The 22599-nt window shown below is 43.6% G+C and overlaps 1 protein-coding gene across 2 annotated transcripts in view; it reads right to left on the bottom strand.

Annotated features, from left to right (window-relative positions):
* GGACT (gamma-glutamylamine cyclotransferase) overlaps positions 1 to 11333 on the bottom strand; it is a 47214-nt gene extending 35881 nt beyond the window's left edge. The window contains exons 1-2 of one of the 2 annotated variants that reach the window (XM_059995777.1): positions 11225 to 11333; positions 6456 to 6620 (exon numbers count right to left, since the gene is read on the bottom strand). The gene's annotated coding sequence lies outside the window, so the exon portion shown is untranslated. The other variant, XM_059995776.1, reaches the window with a different exon arrangement.
* Positions 11334 to 22599: the final 11266 nt, after the last annotated feature.

The following is a 22599-nucleotide window of genomic DNA, read 5'->3' on the forward strand; positions in this document are numbered from 1 at the left end:
AAGAGAGGTGGCAACTCACAGCAGCGAAAACGGTCCCGGCTCGCCACCAATCCAAAGGGAGAAAGCGAAAAATAACCTCAGGAATGGGGGGACCGGACATGAGAACCACTCTTTTGGAAGTCCTAGGCAGACTGCAAAACCAGCCGGGAGGCCAGGCTTGTTGTGTTTCAGATTCAGATTCATCTGCATCTCTGCAAGGAAAACCCAAAGGGCTGTTTATTTAATGGGAAGACACTACAGAAGTTTCTCTACTTATAAATTAGGACAGCAGTGTAATTTCTCGATACTGTTCCCACATCCTTCGGATCACAGGTGTAGGTGTTACTCCGGGCAGCGGGGGAGCAGGGTGTAGGCTGAAGGACACACGCTTTTGAACTGGACGTGTTTCATTTCCAAGTCAGGTGAAACCCTGCTGCCTTTAGTGGTGTAACCTCGTTCAAGGTGTTTCATCCCTCTGAACCTCAGTTAACGTCACCTAAAAAATGGGGATAGGGCTTCCCTGGTGGTGCAGTGGGTAAGACTCTGTGCTCCCAATGCAGGGGGCCCGTGTTCAATCCCTGGTCAGGGAACTAGATCCTACATGCATGCTGCAACTAAGAGCTTGCATGCCACAGTTAAGGAGCCCACAAGCCGCAACTAAGGAGCTGGCCTGCCGCAACTAAGGAGCCCTGGAGCCACAACTAAGGAGCCCACCTGCCGGAACTAAGACCCAGTGCAACCAAATAAATAAATATTTTTTTAAAAAGGGGATAATAATGCCCACCTCAAGGACTGATGTATGAGGATTATATGAGGTAATGTATATCAAAACTCTGGCATGTGGTGATTTTAACAAGTATTGGTTCCCTTCTGAGAGAGAGTAAATTACAGAATTATTATAAGGACTAAACAACAGAATGTATCACAGATATATAAGTGCCTGGCACAGAGCTTGTGTCCAACAGACGTTAGTTCCTTTTTAACTTATCCATACAAAAAGCCATATCCTAGTTATCTAGCACGGTTGAATGGTGTTCTTTATAATGAAGTTTGACCTGTTACACGCAGAAAAGAAATTGTATAAATAAACCCTCTCTGCATTAGTAATTATATAATTATAAAAATAATTATAATAGCTAAGAGGTGGAAGCCACCCAAGTGTCCATCAACAGATGAACAAATAAACAAAATGTGGTCTCTACGTATGATATTCAACCTTAAAAAGGAAAGGACTGGGCTTCCCTGGTGGTGCAGTGGTTGAGAGTCCGCCTGCCGATGCAGGGGACACGGGTTCGTGCCCTGGTCCGGGAAGATTCCACATGCCGCGGAGCGCCTGAGCCCGTGAGCCATGGCCGCTGAGCCTGTGCATCCGCAGCCTGTGCTCCACAACGGGAGAGGCCACAACAGTGAAAGGCCCGCGTACCGCATTAAAAAACAAAAAAGGAAAGGACTCCTGGCACATGCTATAACATGGATGAACCTTGAGGACATTATACTAAGTGAAATAAGTGAGTCACAAAAAGACAAATACTGTGTGATTCCACTTTATACCAGGTACCCAGAGTCATCAAATACAGAGAGACAAAGAAGAATGATGGTTGCTGAGGGCTGCAGAAAGAAAGGAGTGGGGAGTTGTCATTTAGTGGGTACAGTTGCAGTTTTGCAGGATGAAATAGTTCTGGAGATCTGTTGTACAACAATGTGACTATACTTAACACTACTGAACTGTACACTAAAAATGATGGTAAATTTTATGTTTTTTTCAACCACTATTAAATATAAGAAAATTAATTTTTAAATGATGCACCTTGTAGGCGCTCATAATAACACAGGGTCATCATGCTGATTCATTATGGACTGTGCTGCAGATAGATCTATGCAGCCTGCAGTCCAGAGCCAAACCCGTATTCAGGAGTTGCTCTGGAGTCCTCTTTCTTGAAGAAATATCTCCGATTTTTAAAAATTCATCTGGTAAAGCAAAAAGTGGAACTTGATATCTTTCACTAAATATTATTTGCCATTACCATTGGAGAATTTTAAGATGTTAAAATAGGAAGAAACTTTAGAAATTACTTTTTAAAGCAGAATGAAGTGAAATCTAGACTTAACCGTACTAAATTATTTGCCTAAGATCATAACTACAGGTAGAAATTATAAGAGCTGGAAAGAGAAACCATCTCCTGGCTCACTCTACCATCCACTTCTATCAATACAATGGACTTTAGCTCTCCAGAATTCCTCACCTCTGAACTGCACTATTTAATACGCTGCCACCAGGGGGCAGCAGGTGTATTAGCCTGGTGTTACAAACCCAGGACTTAAAGCCCCAATACATTTCCATTATGCCTTCCTCCAACCCTCCTCCAAGAAAAATATACCTAAGACTTAATGAATGTCAACAAGCATCAAATTTAAAGAACAGCCATAACAACTCTTAAAACAAAGACTTGGGTCCAATAGAGGCAACATCCTTACTAATCCTTCAGTATGTTTGACTTACTCCAATCCTAATTGATGTAAGTGTCAATTCACATTAGTTTTTTTTTTTCTTTTTTGGGGCTATGTTGGGTCTTCGTTGCTGCGTGCGGGCTTTCTCTAGTTGTGGTGAGAGGGGGCTACTCTTTGTCGTGGTGCGCTGGCTTCTCACTGCGGTGGCTTCTCTTGTTGTGGAGCACGGGCTCTAGGCGCACGGGCTTCAGTAGTTGCGGTGCGCAGGGGTCCGTGGTTGTGGCGCACGGGCTTAGTTGCTCCGCGACATGTGGGATCTTCCCGGACCAGGGATCAAACTCATGTCCCCTGCATTGGCAGGCGGATTCTTAACCACTGTGCCGCCAGGGAAGTCCCCATATGTTAGTTTTAAACCAAAAATGACTTAACCACAGAAACCCATGCCTTTTGTTTACATTTTGAACCTAATTTTCCTAGTATTTGGCCTCCAAGGCTTTAGACCACAGCAACCTCAAGCCCATCTAGCCACCTGTCCTCAATCTCCCTTCCTCTGTCAGGCTCGGCTTTTCTTTCTGATGCCCTATGTCACAAGGGAAGGTCTGTCAATAGGTCTAACCCTCCAGCAACTTTTCAGAAGCAAAAGCAGAGAGGTTCTAGTCACAAAACAAAACCTATATGGATACCATTCTTCCAATTAGATGACAGTAATGTCCACTCTTTTTAAACGATAATACTACCCACTGGAAGCTCAAACCACAGCAGCTAATGGGCGAGACCTGAATTTAAAAGACAGGCCCTCCCTCAGCAATGGCCTTGTCCACGCTGAGACTTCACAGTTTCACCTAATGCTAGCGGTGAGGTGACGACAACAGCAGGAACATACTGGAAATTAGTCCAGGAGTCAACTCCACACTTTCAAGCAACAGTGACCAGTGACCATGGTCCCTAAATCATCCAAAGGGAGATGTATGAGCTTTATTTCACAAATTTCAAATGGTTTTCTTCCTTGAGCTCGACATGCTTTAATAAGGAAAAAGGGATTGAAACGCAAGCTTTTTCTACTGCCTCAGACATATGGAAGCAGTCCATTTTTAAACTACAACAGTGTTCACCACAGCTAAAAGGCATTCAAAGAAATTACTCTCTGCTTATGTCCATTTGCTCTCGTGTCATTAACTATTCACCCATCAATGTAATCCAGCATAAAACTGACGGGAAGAGCAATCACGGCACTAACGGCAAAACAGGAAGGAGACACGCACAAGATACATATGTACGCGGTGATACAATGGATCACTGCAAAATGGATCATGTACCCAGACACTATTCTGTAATCCTCTGCCAACTATGATGTGGCAGCTGGTGAGATTCAAGAAAGACCTTATCTATATAAAATAATCTGGTTTTAAGTTACTTATTTTCCAATATAGAATATTTAACATATTTAAATGTAGAACATCACCAGAAAACCAAAAATATTTATAAGATATATAAATTTAATTCAGTAACATTCAATTTATTTAAAATATTTGAGCGTTAATTACCCCTTCCTGCCATTGTCATCTGCACTTAGGAGGATACAGCAGATAAATTAATGAAAATTATTAATATTTCTACATCTCATGATGGTCTTAATAATTTACGAGCATTAAATGAGTTTTGAAAAGCATTCTTTAAGCCCTTATTTTTGAGAAGAATCACAATTGCTTTGAATTACTCTTTCTCCCTTGATTTGGTTTTCTGCAAAGTTAGATGCAGATTATAAAAGCCTAATAAAAGCTGTGAGGGGAGATTAGTACATCTTCGAAATGAATAAAGAACAGTTTGATGGCATTCTTCAGAGCATTTATGAAGAATAAGTCACTGGTTTTTTTTTTTCTTGTCATTTTGTTATAAACATTTCCAGCCCTTTTCAAAAGCAGAGCACAGTAAGCCCTCGTGTACTCACACAGCATCAGGATCCATGCACCATCCTGGGTTTGCCATACCTGTTCCATTTGCCCTCCTTTCTTTGTTTTTTGAGTTTTTGTTCGTTTGCTTGCTTCTGGAGAATTCTGAAGCAAATACCTGAAACTATGTCATTTCACCCCTAAATATTTTGGTACTGAATTTTACTTAAAAGTTTAGTTTTTATTTTTTTAAATAAATTTATTTATTTTTGGCTGAGTTGGGTCTTCGTTGCTGCGCGTGGGCTTTCTCTAGTTGCGGCGAGCGGGGGCTACTCTTCGTTGTGGTGTGCAGGCTTCTCATTGCGGTGGCTTCTCTTGTTGCGGAGCACGGGCTCTAGGTGCATGGGCTTCAGTAGTTGTGGCACGTGGGCTCAGTAGTTGTGGCTCGCAGGCTCTAGAGTGCAGGCTCTGTAGTTGTGGCGCATGGGCTTAGTTGCTCTGTGGCATGTGGGATCTTCCCAGACCAGGGCTTGAACCTGTGTCCCCTGCATTGGCAGGTGGATTCTTAACCACTGAGCCACCAGGGAAGCCCAAAAGTTTAGTTTTTTAAATAACTACAATCCTACCTAACAATGAACAGAAAATCGTTAATATGCTGTATTCATATTTCCCCAGTTGTCTAAAATAGCCTGTGTGGCTGATTTTTTCAAAGCAAGATCAAAACAAAGCTCTTTCATTGTCTTTGCTTTGTATCTTGCTGAAGTCTCTTTTAATAATAATAGTGGATGTGTGCCATCTTAGCTTAATTCAGAATGCTCTTATTCTTATGTCTACCTTCTATTTTTAACTCAGTGTTTTACAATAGTTGCATGCTCTCATGCTTTCATTCTTTATTATTAGAATTTATATAAAGTAAAATGACCTTTTTTGTTGTATAGTTCTATGAGTTTTAAAGTTGACTGATTCCTGTAACCATATAGAGCAGTTCCATCACCAGAACTACCCAGCCGCTTTCTTGGCTGGGTGCAGGGAACCGTGAGCGGGCGGGGGCCAGGGCGGGGGGGTGGGGTGGGGGTGTCTGAGGGACGCAGCGCTGCTCCCTCTCAAGTGGGAGATGCAGAGTCGAGAAAACACATTCTCCTCTAGAGCCTCCAGGAGGGGACACAGCCCCTGATTTCAGCCCAGTGACACCCAGCTGGACTCCTGGCCTGAAGAACAGGACAGTCAGTCGGGGTGGTTTCAGGCCATGGAGTTGGCGGCACTTGCTCTGGCAGCACCAGGAAACTAAGACAAAGTCAAACCTGCTTCCTCTAGTCGCCCAGCCCTTGCCTGGGCCCTTTCTCTGCTGTCACCTTGCCCTCCTCATTTCGCCACAAAGGAGGGCACTTTTGATTAAAAGATGTGTTTTCCATGTCTCACATCTCCACTCAAAAGTCTGCTCCTCTGAAAAGTTCTCCCAACCCTACTCAAGCAGCCCAGGCGAGGTCATGACCCCGCTCCATACCTCTCTCAGCACCTGCTCCTCTCCTGTGGTCCTGGCTTGACTGAAGTTACTGTATTCTCTTCCTCAGAGTCTACACTTGAGCATTTACGAAATGCTAAGTACCACGCAAAGGAATTTTCGTGCGTTTTCCCATTCAAGCCGCCCCAAAACCCTATCAGGTAGACACGATTATTATCCCGCATGTTTTAAATTAAAAAGTTCAAAATCACCCAGCCAGTATGTGGCAGAGCCAGGTTTTGAAGCCAGGCAGTCTTAACACAGGAGGTGGTGTCCTCAACCATGACATGAACATCTGCCTCTTATGTGAGAAATATACGTTCCGAGATCTTGCGCCTTTATTGACAAAATACTCCCAGTATTCAGCACACAGTAGATAATAGTTGCTGAATACAAATGGGACAAAATGGCTTTTCCGCCTACTGTTCTTTTTTTTCAGAAAACTTTTTTATCTTGGGAAGTCAAATATATACAGAAATAATGATATAAATCAGGGAAGAACAGACAGTTTCCCTACTATTCCTAAAAGACAGAAAGACAGGACTTCCAACTGACACTCTTATCAACATACTTCCTCTGGTGCTCTACAGTTTAGGAACAGCAAACATTCCAGAAAAGAGGAAAAAAATAACTCTCACCTGTAAGCTTGTTTCTTCAAAACCGCGTTGCCCTGGAATCCCACATCATAGTGAGTCTGAGTCTGAAAAGCGTTTGACCTCAGAATCCTTCTGAACAGGACACCAGAAGCCGTCCTGCCTCACAGCATGACCAGAAGCCCATGGACAAGTATCCAGTTCTCAGTCCTGCCAGGGGTGAGATGAAGAGAAAGGGGAGTGAAGAAAGAGTTTAAGAGATGAGGGGCTTAAAAGACAAAAGCACTTCACCCAGCCCCTCGGATGGCATCTCAGAACTTGGGGGTGGGCCATGGAAGGAACTGCCGTTCAGTGCAAAAACGTGATCCACCAGCCCGAGGGGCCGCAGGATGCCTAGAAGAGCAGTAAGCTCGCACTGGCCTAGCAGAGGGGTTCAAAGTTCTGGACTTTCTTGAGAAATAGCAGCTACGTCCTCTCCTTCAAGTAAGGAAAATGAGAATGGAAAAAAAGTGTATCTTCAGCCATCAGGCAAAGCTTATTTTAGGAATATGGAGCTTCCTGAATGGGGGTTTCCGAGTTTTTTGAAACCATAAGTTTATTAAAAAAAAAAATTCGAACCACCAAACCACATCTGAAGTATACTTGCCATGAATGGTGACTCTGACTCTAATTAAGCCTTTAGATCTACCTTCCAGTTTACAGGAGATACAGGGGACAGAGGAACAAGCTAAACCACACTATACAGAAAGCTGAATAAATCCAGAATGAGAGCCACCCATAGCCAACTGAGCAATACCAGTAAATCACGGGCATTAAAGAAGCCCACAGGACTGCTCTAGACCAGGATCGGCAAACTTTGGCCCTCAGATACCTGCTGCCTGCTGGTGGAGTTTAAAACAAAAAACTTTGAAAACAAAATTTTATTGGAACACAGCCATGCTCATTCACGTTCGTATCATCCATGGCTGCTTCTGTAGGACAACACAGCTGAGTAGCTGCAATGGAGCCCACATGGCCTGAAAAGCCTGAAGAGTGAGTAACTGGCCCTTTTCATTAAGTTTGCCAACCCCCTGTCCTGGATTAAAAGGCAACAGATAATCAACAAAACACCACGTGTGTCCCATTCTGATTCACACAAACCGAAAGTAAAAGTGCATTTCTGAGGCAATCAAGGAAATCTGTGGACTGGGTTTTAGAAAACTTTAAGGAATTATTGTCAATTTGATTAGGAGGTGACAATGGTATTATGCTTATACAAGAAAATGCCCTTTTCTGGAGGTGCACACCACACTGCTTAGGGGTGAATATTGTTATCTGCAATTTAAACTGCTTCAACAAGAAGACAAAGCAGATATGGCCAAAAAGAGAAATCGTTTTAACCAACTGTTAAATCTATTTGATGGATATATGGAAGTTCATTATACTATTCCCTTTACTTTTATATTTGCTTTAATAAAAAGGGGGGGAAAATCAGAGCTTTGATCAAAAAGTAGAATTTATCTCCAGACAGCCTTTCTCTCTAGGCAGGCCTCCCACCCTCCTTGCAGAGTTTCGCCCATGTCTCTCACAATGGCTACCTTTTAAACTTCTTACCTTGCTCCAGGCATCCACCTCCAGGAATGCCCGCCCCCATTCCACTCCTCTGCCTATAAAACTTCTACTCTGGGCCCAAGGTAAAGCCCAAACGTGACCTCGCCAAGTCCTCCGGAGGGAATTCATCTCCCTGGGCTCCGACTGCTGTTGGGCATTTATTATGCTTCATCCTCCTTAACATTTTAGCTATTGACCATGTCTATTACCTCATGATGCCATACAAACCCTGAGACTTCCAGTAACTTGGTCTTCTCTGTAAACCCATTGTGTGTGGGGGGGGGGTGGGGGGGGAGGGAAGGTAATAACACCTTTCACAGAGTAAGCTCTGCCTACACAGCTCTCAGATCTAATCAAGGCAAGGCTGACTTGCCCTGAGCAGTTTCACCGACCCAGAGACCTTCAATTAAAGACCAAATTCCTGTTAAACAAGATGCTGGCCCTGTTTTAACCAACACTCTCTTAATAAAATCTCTAATCTAAGGGTTACCTCTGGATGGAGGAGGTTCTAGAAAAGACTGCTAAGATCACTTGAATTTTGTCCTCCTGTTATCACCTTCCTTGGGACCAATCCGTCTGCAAACACTGCAGCACTCACCTCCACGCCGGCCTGCAGGGGTTGCCCTACCCCCTCGGAAAGGCCCGGCTGACTGTGGGTGCAAAGCCCTTCAATGACTCCACTTGGAAGAGCTGACCCAGATTGGAACGTTCAAGAGAGCTTACTACATAAAATAAGAGGGAAATGTACAGGTAATTAAAAAACTTAAACAGTATCGGTTTCTATCCCTGCTCTATTCTATATACTTCCTACTGCGGCTACCTAAGGCCAGCGTGAATAACCACCTTCTCTAAGACTAGTGCTAGTCGTCAGCACCCTTGTTTTCGAGGTCAGCTAGTCCAAAACCCTTCTGTACAAAGGTCCACCAATTAGAAATTAATTTACCTTTGCAAACTCAGCGTTTGAAATACAAATGCTCTCTACCCGGGCAGCCTGCTTATTCAGGGACTTCTGGCTTCTCCTGGGAGTCAGTTCAGGAAAACAAGGCATTTGGGGAAAATGAGGGCAACCTGCGGGGGCTCTCCACATTAGCATTTCAATTAATTGAGAGAGACCAGGGAGAATGTCTTCAATTACAGGAAAAAGTACATAAAAACGTGTGTGTAAGACCTACTCTTGGGCTTCCCTGGTGGCGCAGTGGCTAAGAATGCACCTGCCAAAGCAGGGGACATGGGCTCGAGCCCTGGTCCGGGAAGATCCCAAATGCCGCGGAGCAACTAAGCCTGTGCGCCACAACTACTGAGCCTGCGCTCTAGAGCCCGCAAGCCACAACTACTGAGTCCACGTGCACAACTACTGAAGCCCGCGCGCCTAGAGCCCGTGCTCCGCAACGAGAAGCCACCGCAATGAGAAGCCCACACACAACGAAGAGTAGCCCCCGCTTGCCACAACCAAAGAAAGCCCGCGTGCAGCAACGAAGACCCAACTCAGCCAAATATAAATAAATAAATAACTTTATATATAAAAAAAAGACCTACTCTTTATATTGGTCAATCCAACTGACTTAGAGACCTTTCAGTTTTTGAGGGTTTTTTTTTTAACATCTTTATTGGCATATAATTACTTTACAATGGTGTCTTAGTTTCTGCTTTGTAACAAATGAATCAGCTATACATATACATATATCCCCATATCTCCTCCCTCTTGCGGCTCCCTCCCTATCCTACCCCTCTAGGTGGTCACAAAGCACTGAGCTGATCTCCCTGTGCTATGCGGCTGCTTCCCACTAGCTATCTATTTTACATTTGGTAGTGTATATATGTCCATGCCACTCTCTCACTTCGTCCCAGCTTACCCTTCTCCCTCCCCGTGTCCTCAAGTCCGTTCTCTACGTCTGTCTCTTTATTACTGTCCTGCCCCTAGGTTCTTCAGAACCATTTTTTTTTTTTAGATTCCATATATATGTGTTAGCATATGGTATTTGTTTTTCTCTTTCTGACTTACTTCACTCTGTATGACAGACTCTAGGTACATCCACCTCACTACAAATAACTCAATTTCGTTTCTTTTTATGGCTGAGTACTATTCCATTGTATATATGTGCCACGCTTTCTTTATCCATTCATCTGTCAATGGACACTTAGGTTGCTTCCATGTCCTGGCTATTGTAAATAGCGCTGCAATGAACATTTTGGTACATGACTTTTTGAATTGTGGTTTTCTCAGGGTATATGCCCAGTAGTGGGATTCCTGGGTCGCATGGTAGTTCTATTTTTAGCTTTTTAAGGAACCTCCATACTGTTCTCCATAGTGGCTGTATCAATTTACATTGCCACCAACAATGCAAGAGGGTTCCCTTTTCTCCACACCCTTAGAGAGACACTTTAGTTTTTAATACAGGACTTCTCCCTGGGACATTGAGCAAAATTAATAACCTGCTTTGAGAAGACGTGGCCACAAGTCTCATTTTCTTATCAGTTCAATATTAACAGTCAGCCTGGAGTCAGAAAGGTGTGTTCAAAGAACCGTGCACCTATTTAGGGTTTCCAGTGCAGCTGCGGTGCTCTTTGGCCAACAGAGTGAAAGGTCAATAACCGTATTTCGTAATCAGGCAGTAAGAGAAATTTCTCCAAAAACTCATCTGTGTCACTAACGGCTCCAAAGAAACCTGAGCTCAGAAACTGACAAACGCCAGAAGTTTTGGGTTTTTTTCTTTTGCAGCTTCTGGTCTCCTTGCAAACAAGAATCTCCAGTTAAAAACAGAATTTCTCTAAAGCGTCAGCCTCATTATACTGCGAGATCCTTTTAAAACTACCTTCTAAATGGTCATCGCTTCTTCCTTACTGGGAAGGGGCAGCGTGCACACCTGCAGGCAGTTCCCAACTCTCCCTGCCCCCCGTCGTTCTGGCGGTGGCGTCCGCCTCGCGCCGCGCGGAGCAACGTGTGGACGCGCGTAGCGGCCCCGTGTCCCCTCCCTTCCAGCTGGTCCCACAGGCGCCCGCGTCCCTTCACGGCCCAGGCTCTGCCCCAGTCCCTCGGCGCCCCCCCCCCCCCCGCCGCCCCTCCCCGACTCTCCCTCCCCGACTCACGCGGGCCCCGGACTCCGCCCTGGCGCGACACGCCGGCAGCAACACCCCGAGTCCCCGGGGCCTCGAGGGCACCCTCGCGGCGGCGGGGACGGGGGCGGGCACAGGGACCCCGGCTCGGCCCGAGCCCAGCTCCTCACCTGCCTCGGAGCGCGGCGCCGTCTGGGAGAGCGGGCCAGCGGGGCGGAGCGGAAATCCTGGCCGAGGTTGGCGCGGCCGCCCCGGGAGGCCGCCCCCGGCGGCGCCCCCTGGAGGAGGGACCGTGTACCTGCCTGCGCGGGCCGCGTGCACACCTGGGCACGCGCCGGGAGCCAGACGGGCGCACACGCTCTAACGCGTCCCACCGGGGCGTTCAGGGTCAGCCTTTTGAGTCCATGTTGGACCCCGATACACCTGGGGACACACCGCGTCAGATATACACACACACACACTCACACGCTTAGAAATGAGCCAACACCTGGGGATGCATCCTGTAGGGCAGATGCACAAGGTGATGACCGAGGCCTCACACTCCAGCATTCCACTCTCAGCGCCGATACCATACTGGATACAGATAATCATATAGTCTTGATACTGCCACTTATTTACCAATTCTCCATTTTCAGTTAAAACTGTGGTTGTAGGGGACAATGGAAGTAATGACTTACCGTCTGTTCCTGGATCCTAGGACTGAATTTGAGCCCCAGAAATTAGAGGAGTGAAGACCAAAAGCGGAAGGAGAATTTTTTCTGGAGACTGTGTTCATTCTGGGCTTAAGCAATGCTACTTTGGGGACCCAGATGGCAAGAACGGCATAGCGAGAGAGAAGGGGCCCCTTCTGCCCCTCCCCTCACAAGTACTAGTCGTTGGAGTAGCAATAATCCCCCTAACTCACTGTCCACCTTTCCACTTTCTCATGTATGTGGGCTGGATCCACGTGGTTTTTACAATCTGATTTCTATTCAAACATTTCCAGTAATGCTGATGTGGTTGTGTTTTGAACAGATTTTCCTAAAGAAATCTAAAAGATCAGATTCATAAGCTAAGCTATAATTTTCAGAGTTCTTTCTTGTTTGGGGAAGCTCATGATTAAATTTAAATTTATTAAAAATCTTGTCTGGTATATATATATATATATTTTTTTTCGGTATGCGGGCCTCTCACTGCTGTGGCCTCTCCAGTTGCGGAGTACAGGCTCCGGACGCGCAGGCTCAGCGGCCATGGCTCACGGGCCCAGCTGCTCCGTGGCACGTGGGATCTTCCCGGACCGGGGCACGAACCCCTGTCCCCTGCATCGGCAGGCGGACTCTCAACCACTGTGCCACCAGAGAAGCCCTGGTGTATATTTTTAACATACTATTTTTAAAGAGTAGCAGTAGCATCTTAATTTTTTTCAAAAGGCAGAATGGTTCCATTTTATTTATTTATTCTTTTTCTTTGAGGGAGGAAGATCATGTCAGCAAAGGAAAGTGTGAGGAAAATATATGAATAAATAATTCTTCCAATAAAGGAAAATTAAAGATGGTAACAAGGTGAGTGTTAAAGTGCATTTAGTGCCAGATAAGGCTGGGAGAATCTGATCCAACATAGATTAGGGTCTGTGGGATGAGATCTTCAGTTTAACTGTCAAAAAAATAACCCGTAGACAAATAGAGTAGTAATTCTCAAAATGTGGTCCCAGATGGGCTGCATTAGCAGCACCTGGAAATTTAGAAATGCGAACTCACAGGCCACACCCCAGACCTTCTGAATAAGCAACTCTGGGGGGTGGGTCCAGTGAAAGAAATATACTTTAACAAGTACTTCTTTTTTTTTTTATAATGGTAATTTATTTTTTTCCAGTTTTATTAAGATATAATGGACTTAGAGCGCTGTATAAGTTTAAGGTGTACAGCATAATGATTTGATATATATATCATGAAATGATTATCACAATAAGGTTAGTGAACACCCATCATCTTATATAGATACAATTAAATAGAAAAAAATTTTGTGTGTGATGAGAACTCTTAGGATTTACTTTCTTAACAACTTTCATATACAGCATACAGCAGTGTTAATTATATTTATCATGTTGTCCATAACATCCCTAGTACTTATCTTACAACCTGAAGCTTGCAGTACCTTTTAACTACTTTCATCCAATCACCCCACCTTCCACCCTTCGGTAACTACAAATCTGATCCATGTTTCACTGTTTGTATGTTCTTTTGTTTGTTTTTGAAGTGTAATTGACCTGCAACACTGTGTTAGGAAAAAAGTCACAGTTTCTCAAGGAAACTGACTGGTCAGTGTAGACAAGTCTTGGCTTCAGTTTAGGTTTGGTGGGTTACACCGGAGCCCTTAGCAAGCCAACTACTCTGGTGGGTTTTAGGAACTGAGTTGACTCATGGAGGCTGTCAGTTGCATGCAAATTGTATAGGTGAGTCCCTCACCGAAAACGTTTTAGCCCACCATCAGCTGTTTTTCTGGTCTGTTGCTCTGCGGTCCACAATCTCCCATACCCTCCAGACTCAAGGTCAAGCAGCTGGCAAAAAGCTATGCCCGGGTTCAAAGCTCGGGCACAAACATTTCCTTTATCAACTCAAAGGATTTAGACTAACAAATTGTCTTTCAGTGGAATTATCCAGTTTGGCCATTTTTGTTTTCTAAATACCAGCAGGTAATTGCCAAGCTCTGTTTTCTAGACTTTGGTGTTAGATGTCTAATTTATATTTGACTGAATGCACTGCTACTTAGTATTATGCAAAAGAAGTCAACTTCATCTCCTTGTTACCCCTCCCACATGTCTCCAGAATTGCAAGGACCACACAATAGATGGGAAAATGTCTTCTGCATCTCTTGAAAAGATGCTTATAATGTGAAATAAGCAACAGAACCAGGGTGCTATATACAGAGCTTCAAGTCTAACTGGATAACACTATAAAATCTACTGAAATATTATCAAATTATTCTAGTAAATTATTACAAATAATCATCTTTGGCCCTAAATAACCTGCAAACTAAATCCAGCCCACCATTTGTTTTTGTAAGCTAACAATGAGTTTTACATTTTTAAGTGCTTGAAAAAAATCCAGAGAAGAAATAAAACTTCATGACACATGAAAATTATGAGATTCAAATTTCAGTGTCTATAAAGTTTTACTGAAAATACAGTCATGCTGACTCATTTATGGGTTGTCTATGGCTTTTTTAATAAATGACCTTTTCTTTTTTTAAAAAAATTAATTTATTTATTTACTTATTTTTGGTTGTGTTGGGTCTTCGTTGCTGCATGCAAGCTTTCTCTAGTTGCGGTGAGCGGGGGCTACTCTTCGTCACGGTGCGTGGGCTTCTCACTGTGGTGGATTCTCTTGTTGTGAGGCACGGGCTCTAGGCACGCGGGCTCAGCAGTTGTGGCTCGCCAGCTCTGGAGTGCAGGCTCAGTAGTTGTGGCACGTGGGCTTCAGTAGTTGTGGCTCGCAGGCTCTAGAGCACAGGCTCAGTAGTTGTGGCGCATGGGCTTAGCTGCTCCGCAGCATGTGGGATCTTCCTGGACCAGGGCCCGAACCCGTGTCCCCTGTGTTGGCAGGCAGATTCTTAACCACTGCGCCACCAGGGAAGTCCCTCTATGGCTGCTTTTTTGTGATAGCAGCAGAGCTGAGTAGCCGCCACTGAGACAAGGTGGCCTGACAAGCTGGCCTGCAAAGCCTAAAATATTTTGTCTGCCCTTTTACAGAAAAAGTTTGTCTACGCTGCTCCATAGTCTTTTGCTCCAGTCACCATTAAAATCCCTGCCTCTTCGTTCTGTGATAGTTGATTTATAACTGTCTCCCTCCTGGACTGAGTTCCATGAGGTCAGACCTGTCTCCTTTGGATGTTTCCAGCACTTCCCACCATGGTACCCAGAGTAGGTATTCAGTAATATTTATTTCATTGAACTTTATTTTTTGATCATTTCCCCTAGGTAAATCAATATGAACTTGACAAAAAAATCAACATAGGATCCATTAATCAGGATAATTTAGAAAATTTGTATGTCACAAAATAGAATAAAAAAATTCTGCAAATAATGGGATTCCTTGCTTCCATTTTCTAAATCATGGTTCTAAAAATTTGCTGTTAAATTTGAAAGTGGCAGAGTTGTTTTTTCCTTGTCATTCTGTTGAGTTATTTCACTTAGTACAACAGGTCTCATTGCTAAACAATTTCCACGGCAAAGAAATTAATGAGAGGAGAAAACCAACCTCATGAAGCTAGGTTCATTCACGTTAAATGCAATCCTGGTATTTCTGGAATTATTGTTTTAAAGATGATGTGCGCTGCTGTCAGATATTTAAAAATAAGGCACTGACCTTTTCTCCACAAAAGATAGGCAATATCTTGTCTAAAAAGGCGACAGAATTTTCCAAGCAATTGCGGTTCAGATGGTTTATGCTCTTCTTGCCTACCTTCTGTAATTTTTGGAATAACAAGCAAAGACCAGAGTAAAGCACTATATGAGATATATAACTGGAGGATAACTGAAGGAACTCCCAGAAGAAAGTAATCTGACCGACCAGATATGCCATCCACCATGGAGGAAGCTAATCACATTGCAAAGAGGCCACAAACCAATCTCTAACCCTATAACATTGCTGCCATTGCTCTGCTTAAAGCCAGAATCAAGTTATTTGGTCCTGCTCTCCAAACAGCAACTTTTTAAAGGAGATAATGGTGGACATTACAAGGGGAAATGTGGCTTGATTCCCTTGAGCAATGTGGACATTACAAGGGGAAATGTGGCTTGATTCCCTTGAGCCGTCGATGCAGGAAATGAACACATATTGAGTGCTCCTATGTGCCTGGTACAGTATGACTCTTTCCTCACATTACCCTTTGAACCATAGTATGAAGCAGATATGATCATTCCTGGTCTACATATGAATTGGCTCCATGAGGTTCAATAACCCATTCAAAGACATGCTGCCAGGAAATAAAAGTGTCCATATCCAGCTGAACCTGAAACTCATGCTCTTTAACTTAAGGGCTAAAACAAGGTAGCTGGGTCATATGTGCTGAAATGTGTGTCATCTGCACTAATAATTCTATTTTGGAACCTCTTTGTTCAAAGTGCTAGTTCCAATGGATAACGCTGTACGTATGGTTCTACCCATGAAGAGCTTTCACATACATGATCCCATTTGATCCATACCCCTGCATTGCACAATAAAGGCCAGGTAGAGAATTTCCTCCACTTTACAGATGAGGTAAAGAGGTTGGATGGCCTGACCAGGGTCATAACGATTAACTGTGCCCTGTCTTAGCCCAATCAAATATCTCCAGTACAAAACCATCATTGGACAAAGTCAGATTTATTGGCTCATTGCCATGGGGGAGACCACACACCCAGGGAGCCCTGAGATGCCTCACCAAACAAAGATGCAGTTAGGAGGTTTGGGGGGGAGGGGGGAGGAATTTAAAGGTAATAGTGTTTTTACAGGCTGAAGGCAAAAGAGGGATGCGTGCCAATGGTCAGTATCAGGTCTGGACAGCAGAACAGACCCAGGGGCTTATGTACTTAGAGACTAAAGGTTTTGATAGACGTGAATGGGTGTACCCAGAAATGCTTTAAATGAAGTTCTGCACGTGGGTTGGAAACCGGGGCTGCTTGTCATGTCAAAGTGCCTTGGACCCTCCAGGTGGAGCGGGATGTTTCATTCTTCCTGATGATTTCAAACAGCAACATTTCTGACAGTGCCCTTCCAGAAGGTTTCTCCAAGAGTCATAAAGCAGCAGTCGCCCTTAGAAGTGGGTTCCTTGACACATGACAACTTCAGTGTGTCTATGGGAGAAATGTGGTTTCCTGCTCACTTCCCAGCTGCCTTAATCTGTGCTATGTCAGCCTGATGAATGGCAGAGCAGAATTGGACTTCTGTCAGTCTGAGGGACTTTTTACCTTACCAGAATATATCAGGACTAGAAAGCTTCACAATATTTTATTTCCACAAGAGTGCTGGAATTTCAAACATTCTTACATTACACAACAGATTTTTTTAATGAGGGTTTATATAAGCACCCAAAGAAGGTCACTTTGCAAATTTTTATAGTGGACTTCTGTACAAGATTTAGTGTTTTTTGTTTTTTGTGTTTTGTTTTTAAAAAGGTTAAGCATCTAAGGATATTTGAAGAACACTGGTTTTGTCCAACTCTCTCATTTCATGGAGGAGAAATTAACAGCAAAAGCAACCACCACCACCATTATTTTCATTAGAAGCAACTGAGGCATGCAGTAATTAGGTGACTCATTCCAGGGTCCTGGTAACTAATGACAGGATTGGAAGTGTTTGTATCTAATTGAATTGTTGAAGCTTAAAAAAATGACTTATGGCAGTGAAGCTGGCCCTAGGGTAGATCTCACACTCCTGGTCTCTGTTCTTTCCACCTTATCACCTTGCTTGCTGATGTCTGCAGATTCCTAGACCAAGTACTGTAAAAGCTGTCATCCATATACATTATCAGAAAGTTCTAGAAATGAGCAGTTTTGAAAATTTTCAAGACACATCTCAAGTCTATTCAGCAAAACTAATGCTATTGAAACGTAACTGCTGAAACAGAACTGTTTTTAAATGATGGATAAAACTGCAATTTAAATCTACAGGGAAAATGTTTTCTGAAACACAAGTAGGAAGCAGAAAGCTTTATTGGCCCTGGAAAAATACCACATATTTAAAAGCAAAATGATTAGAAATGCAGGACACTCAAGGCAGTTTTGATAAACAGTGTAGCAGGTTTAAAGTACTTGTACTGATAGAACTAATCAGACTTAGAACACAAGTGATAAAAATATAAACCTGAGATTGTTTATGGGTCATTTAATTACAGGATTAAAAACCTCAAGAAAAGTGAGGGTTATTCCTCCTTCAATTATTTATTGAATAGTATTATGTGCCAAGCATGGGTCTAGGGCTTTATAAACCTTTTCTCATTTAAACTTTCCAATAAGTCTGTGAAAAAGGTAGTATTATCCCCCATTTTACAGATGAGGTTCTGAGCTGCTAAAAGACTAAGTTACTTTACTGGATTCCTAGGGGGGCCAGGCATGGCCACAAACTGGGTGGCTTTAATAACAGAAATGTTCTGGAGGCCAGAGGTCTGAAGTCAGGGTGTTGGCAGGGCCACCCTCCTTCGAAGGCTCTAGGGGAGGATCCTTCCTTGCCTCTTCCAGCTTCTGGTGGCTCCTGGCGTTCCTTGGCTTCTGGCAGGATCACTCCAATCTCTGTCTCCACCTTCTCATGGCCTTCTTTTCTCTGTGTGCCTCTGTGTATCCTCTCCTCTTTTTAGAAAACACCAATCATTGGTTTTGGGCCCACCCTAAATCCAGGATGGTTTCCTCTCAAGATCCTTAACTAATCAGATCTGTAAGACCTGATTTCCAAATACAGTCACATTCTGAAGTTCTGGGTGGACACGAATTTTGTGGGGTGCACTATCCAACCCACTACACTTGCCTAAGGTCTGGTACATGGAGAAAAAACGAGGTTCCAACCTGGGTGTAATGCAGATTTTCCTTTCACATTCAAGCTTTATGCCCCCCAAATGCCAGTTATTTCCAGACGACCACCAAGAGAGTCACACAGCATACAGAGTTTCGTGAGGAGTTAAAGGCATGCTTCAGGAAAGAGTCTGCCTTGCACCCTTGTAGTTCAGCCAACAATCTGAGCAATGACGCCTCCCGAGTTCTGTTCACTCAGCATGACTCTGGAGACACAGGCTCCCCAGCGTCTCCCCCACCTGCTGGGCAAAGCCATTTAGTGACTACATTTGGTTACCTGAGTTTCCCACACGGTGTCTCCTTTCCACCAACGCGCCTTATCACAGCTTTATTACGAACCCATCCATGGCTCTCTTGAAGAAAGATTTCTCTGTGATGTCGCACATGTTCTTTGCTTTAGAAAAAAACAAATTATTTCAAATAATGCAGCGATTTACAAAGTAGAAGGTGAAGAGTCTCTCTCCTCCTTACTTCTCGCTCAGAAATAGCTCATGTTAATATCAATATAAACTGCAATTCCTGTACATTTAAAGAAAAGAAATTGGAATATGAGAGAAGAACAAGGGGAAAACCTTAATATTTGACAGCGTTCTCTTGGCTCCTGTCTCCTCCATTGTATTTTCTTGTCTCCTTCATCCCAACCAAACTGTCCCACACGGGGCCTTTGTTTCTCTTCCTTTGAACTAGAAACCAGCTTCTGATTTTCATTTTATGAGGAACATTATTTGAAAAGAGCCCACAGACAAATGAATATCTTCTTGGTAGAATTTTAAAGGCACAAGAGATTTAGACAACACTCTGTGTGATTTTAAAATAAGGCTGTAGTATTCTATAACTATATTTGGTATTTGTTAATGAATATTTCAAGCAACATGAAATGTCTCACTCTACTGAAAATCAGGGTTACTCAACACTGAGGATCCTTCTATTTGGGTCAACATGGCAAGAAATCCCAGATTCCCCTTGTCTTTATTCAATACAGCTGACTCTTCAATGGAGTTTATGTCTCAATATAACTTATTTCCCCCGGATGCCTGGTGAAGTTTTTACCATAAACATGAGGCCCGAAGGAGAAGGTAGAGGCAATTGAACCAATATCTGTTCCTATGAAATAGAAAAGTCAACTTGATTTGATGTTTCACTGCCTCCAGGAAAAACGAGATTCACCAACTAATGGAGAACTTTGAACACAGGAGAAGGAAAGAAATGTCCTGACAACCTGTGACCCTGGAACAGCTGCAAATATAAAGATGTGAATGAGTCACGGGGGTCCTGCTGACTCCCCAGGAGTCCCCTGGAAATGGGGGCTGGTAACAATGCTCAGTCCCCGAGTCTACACCAGCGTGCCCAACCTGGGCACACAATGAGGGTGAGGTAACATGGATGGCAAGCTCCACGGGGCAGGAATCATCTGTTTTCATTTTTCATCATATCCTCAGCAGCTAGCACACTGCCATTGCACAGTCTGTGCCCAACGAGATATTTTGAAAAAGGTAATAGCATAAAAGTAGTACAAGGGATCCTGGGGATGGGACTGTTCCGTATCTTGACTGTGGTGATCTCACAAATCTACATGTGACAAAATGGCACAGATTCTGTCCCTTCCACTAAAAAGCTCTTCACTGATCTTTCATCTAATAATTTTATTCACTGCTGATCTTTGCCTGAATCAATTAATTCACTGGAGACAAAAAAAAAAGGGATGATTTTCTAATTGCCATTCTTCCAACATTTATTGGCTTTAATTAGCCTATAGAGAAGACTATTTTCCCTCATCAGCTATGGCTATTTCATAACCATGTAATTGTGATAGGCATACTGTATCCAGTCTTCAGAAGGGCATCTGACTTGTCCACTCAGGAAAGCCTTAGGGACAAAGATGAGAAGTAAAGACCAATATGTCCACATCTGTCCCCGTCTAGATCTTGTAACATACAGGGGCTTTATTTTCTCTTTGCTAGGGTCAAATTCCACTTGATTTTGGGTCCCATCCCTTCCTTTCTTCTCAAGGACCTTATTCCCTCTCTAGTTTATAGCCAGCCTCTCCCTCTCAATGGCACTGATCTGGATGATGAAACGATGGGTCTCATCCCCTTACCGACCCACCTCCTATCCATCACCAATTGATTCCTATGTATTTCTCAGGTCCGTCCACATTTCATCAACTTGACGGCCTCTTCTCTACACCAAGCCACCTTCATCTCTACCCTGGATACGTGCAATGGTCTCTTTACTGATCTGCTCACGTCTTCTTTGCCTCCCTCCAATTCCTTCCCCACCAACAGTCAAAGTGATCTTTTCAAAACATAGATCTGATAATTTCCTTCGTTTTGAATCCTCCCATGGTTTAAGATAAAGACCGTGTGGTCTGCAAACCCTGGCATAGTCTGGACCTCGTCACCTTTACCAACTCCATCAAGCACCCCTCCCCCTCTCCCTTGGACTTTGTTCACCAAGTACTTTACCTTTCTCACCACAGGTCCTTTGCGTATGCCGTTTCTTCTTTGTGTGCAGTCCAGGTTTTCTCAACATCAGCACTACTGGCATTTGGAGCCAGACCATTCTTTTTTGTAGGGGGTTGTCCTGTGCTTTGTAAGGTGTACAGTAGCATCTTCCCACCCCCATCAGTTGTGTCAGCCAAAAACATCTCCAGGCATTGCCAACTGTCCCCTGAGGGTCAAAATCTCCCCTGTTGAGAACCACTGGCCTAGAGTGATCTTCCTCTCTGCTTATCAAATCTCAGTTCAGAAGTCACCTTCTCAGGGAACCCTTTCCTGACTCTTCAGGCTAGACCCAGTCTCCCGCTTCAGTTATTAATTATATGACTGACAATTACTGTTTCTCACTGCACTGTCTGCTGCATGAGGGCCAGGGGCCATGTCCACTTCCCTCATCACTGTATTCCCAGTGCCTGGGAGAGTATCTGCCACTTAATATTTGTTGAATGAGGGAATGAATGCATTTAAGGTCAAACCTGTCTGATGCAAAATCTACACCTTCCTCCAAAAGTCTAGTCTATCATTTATTGAGGCAAGTACTGAGCCAAGTACCTCATTACTGAGAGGGCGGTCTTATGTCTTATCCTGTCCATTTTACAGATGGGAAACTGGAACTTATGCAATACTAAATGACCTGCCAATGACATCAAAACACTAGAGCCAAGACCCAAATCTATGTTTTCTCACCCCAAAGTCCAAGCTGATAGGTGTGAATGTGAACACAGATGTCCAATGCTTTGCTGTGGGGCTTGGTCTTCTATTCTGTAAGATATTTAAACTCAGTAATTTGAAATAAAATGTAAAGACCATGCTTAAGAAATGTGATAGAATCAGAACCCCAAAGAGCCCTGTGAAGGCATAGTAGGCTACATCTATAGGGTGGAATTTTTAAGAAATGTAAGAGTACATCTAAACAGGGAAGAAATGTAGCAGATAAACAAACAAAAAATAACCTCACACCACATTCCAGGGTTTCGTGATGTTCGCTATCAGGGAGCTGAAGGATGATTCTGACTCTCAGATTTCCCAAAATGGCAACAATCCCTATGTTTGTTCTGACACCCCACCCCAAACCCAATCCCCTACTGTGATTAGCAACAAAAACAAAGTTTAGAAAAAAATACCAAATAAGAGGGGAACTGGGAGACAGATTTCCACTTCAGCCTTGTTAGAAAGGAAACCCAAGAAATAAATTACAGGGTGGCTGCCTTAAGATGGAAAAAAGAAGGAAGAAAAGAGGAACATCATGGCGTACTTCCAAAATCGGCCGAGATAAAAGACTCCCTGAAGTATCAGTCAAATGAATGACTGTTTTCTCTGGACAGAAGGCAGCTGTGATGGAAATCCTGAGATGGAGCAGTGAAAGCTAAGGGGATTCGTTCTGTAGGCAGGGGTCCCAGATTGGCATGTCTTGATTTGACACTCAACTTCTAGTATCAGCACAAAAAGAAAAAAAAAAAACCCTGAAGGAGCTTTTACCAGAAATATTTTTTTCTTCATTCTCAAAAGATAAGCACTGTTTCAA

This window comes from Delphinus delphis, chromosome 18 (genome assembly GCF_949987515.2).
Source record: "Delphinus delphis chromosome 18, mDelDel1.2, whole genome shotgun sequence".
Classification (NCBI taxonomy): Eukaryota; Metazoa; Chordata; class Mammalia; order Artiodactyla; family Delphinidae; genus Delphinus; species Delphinus delphis.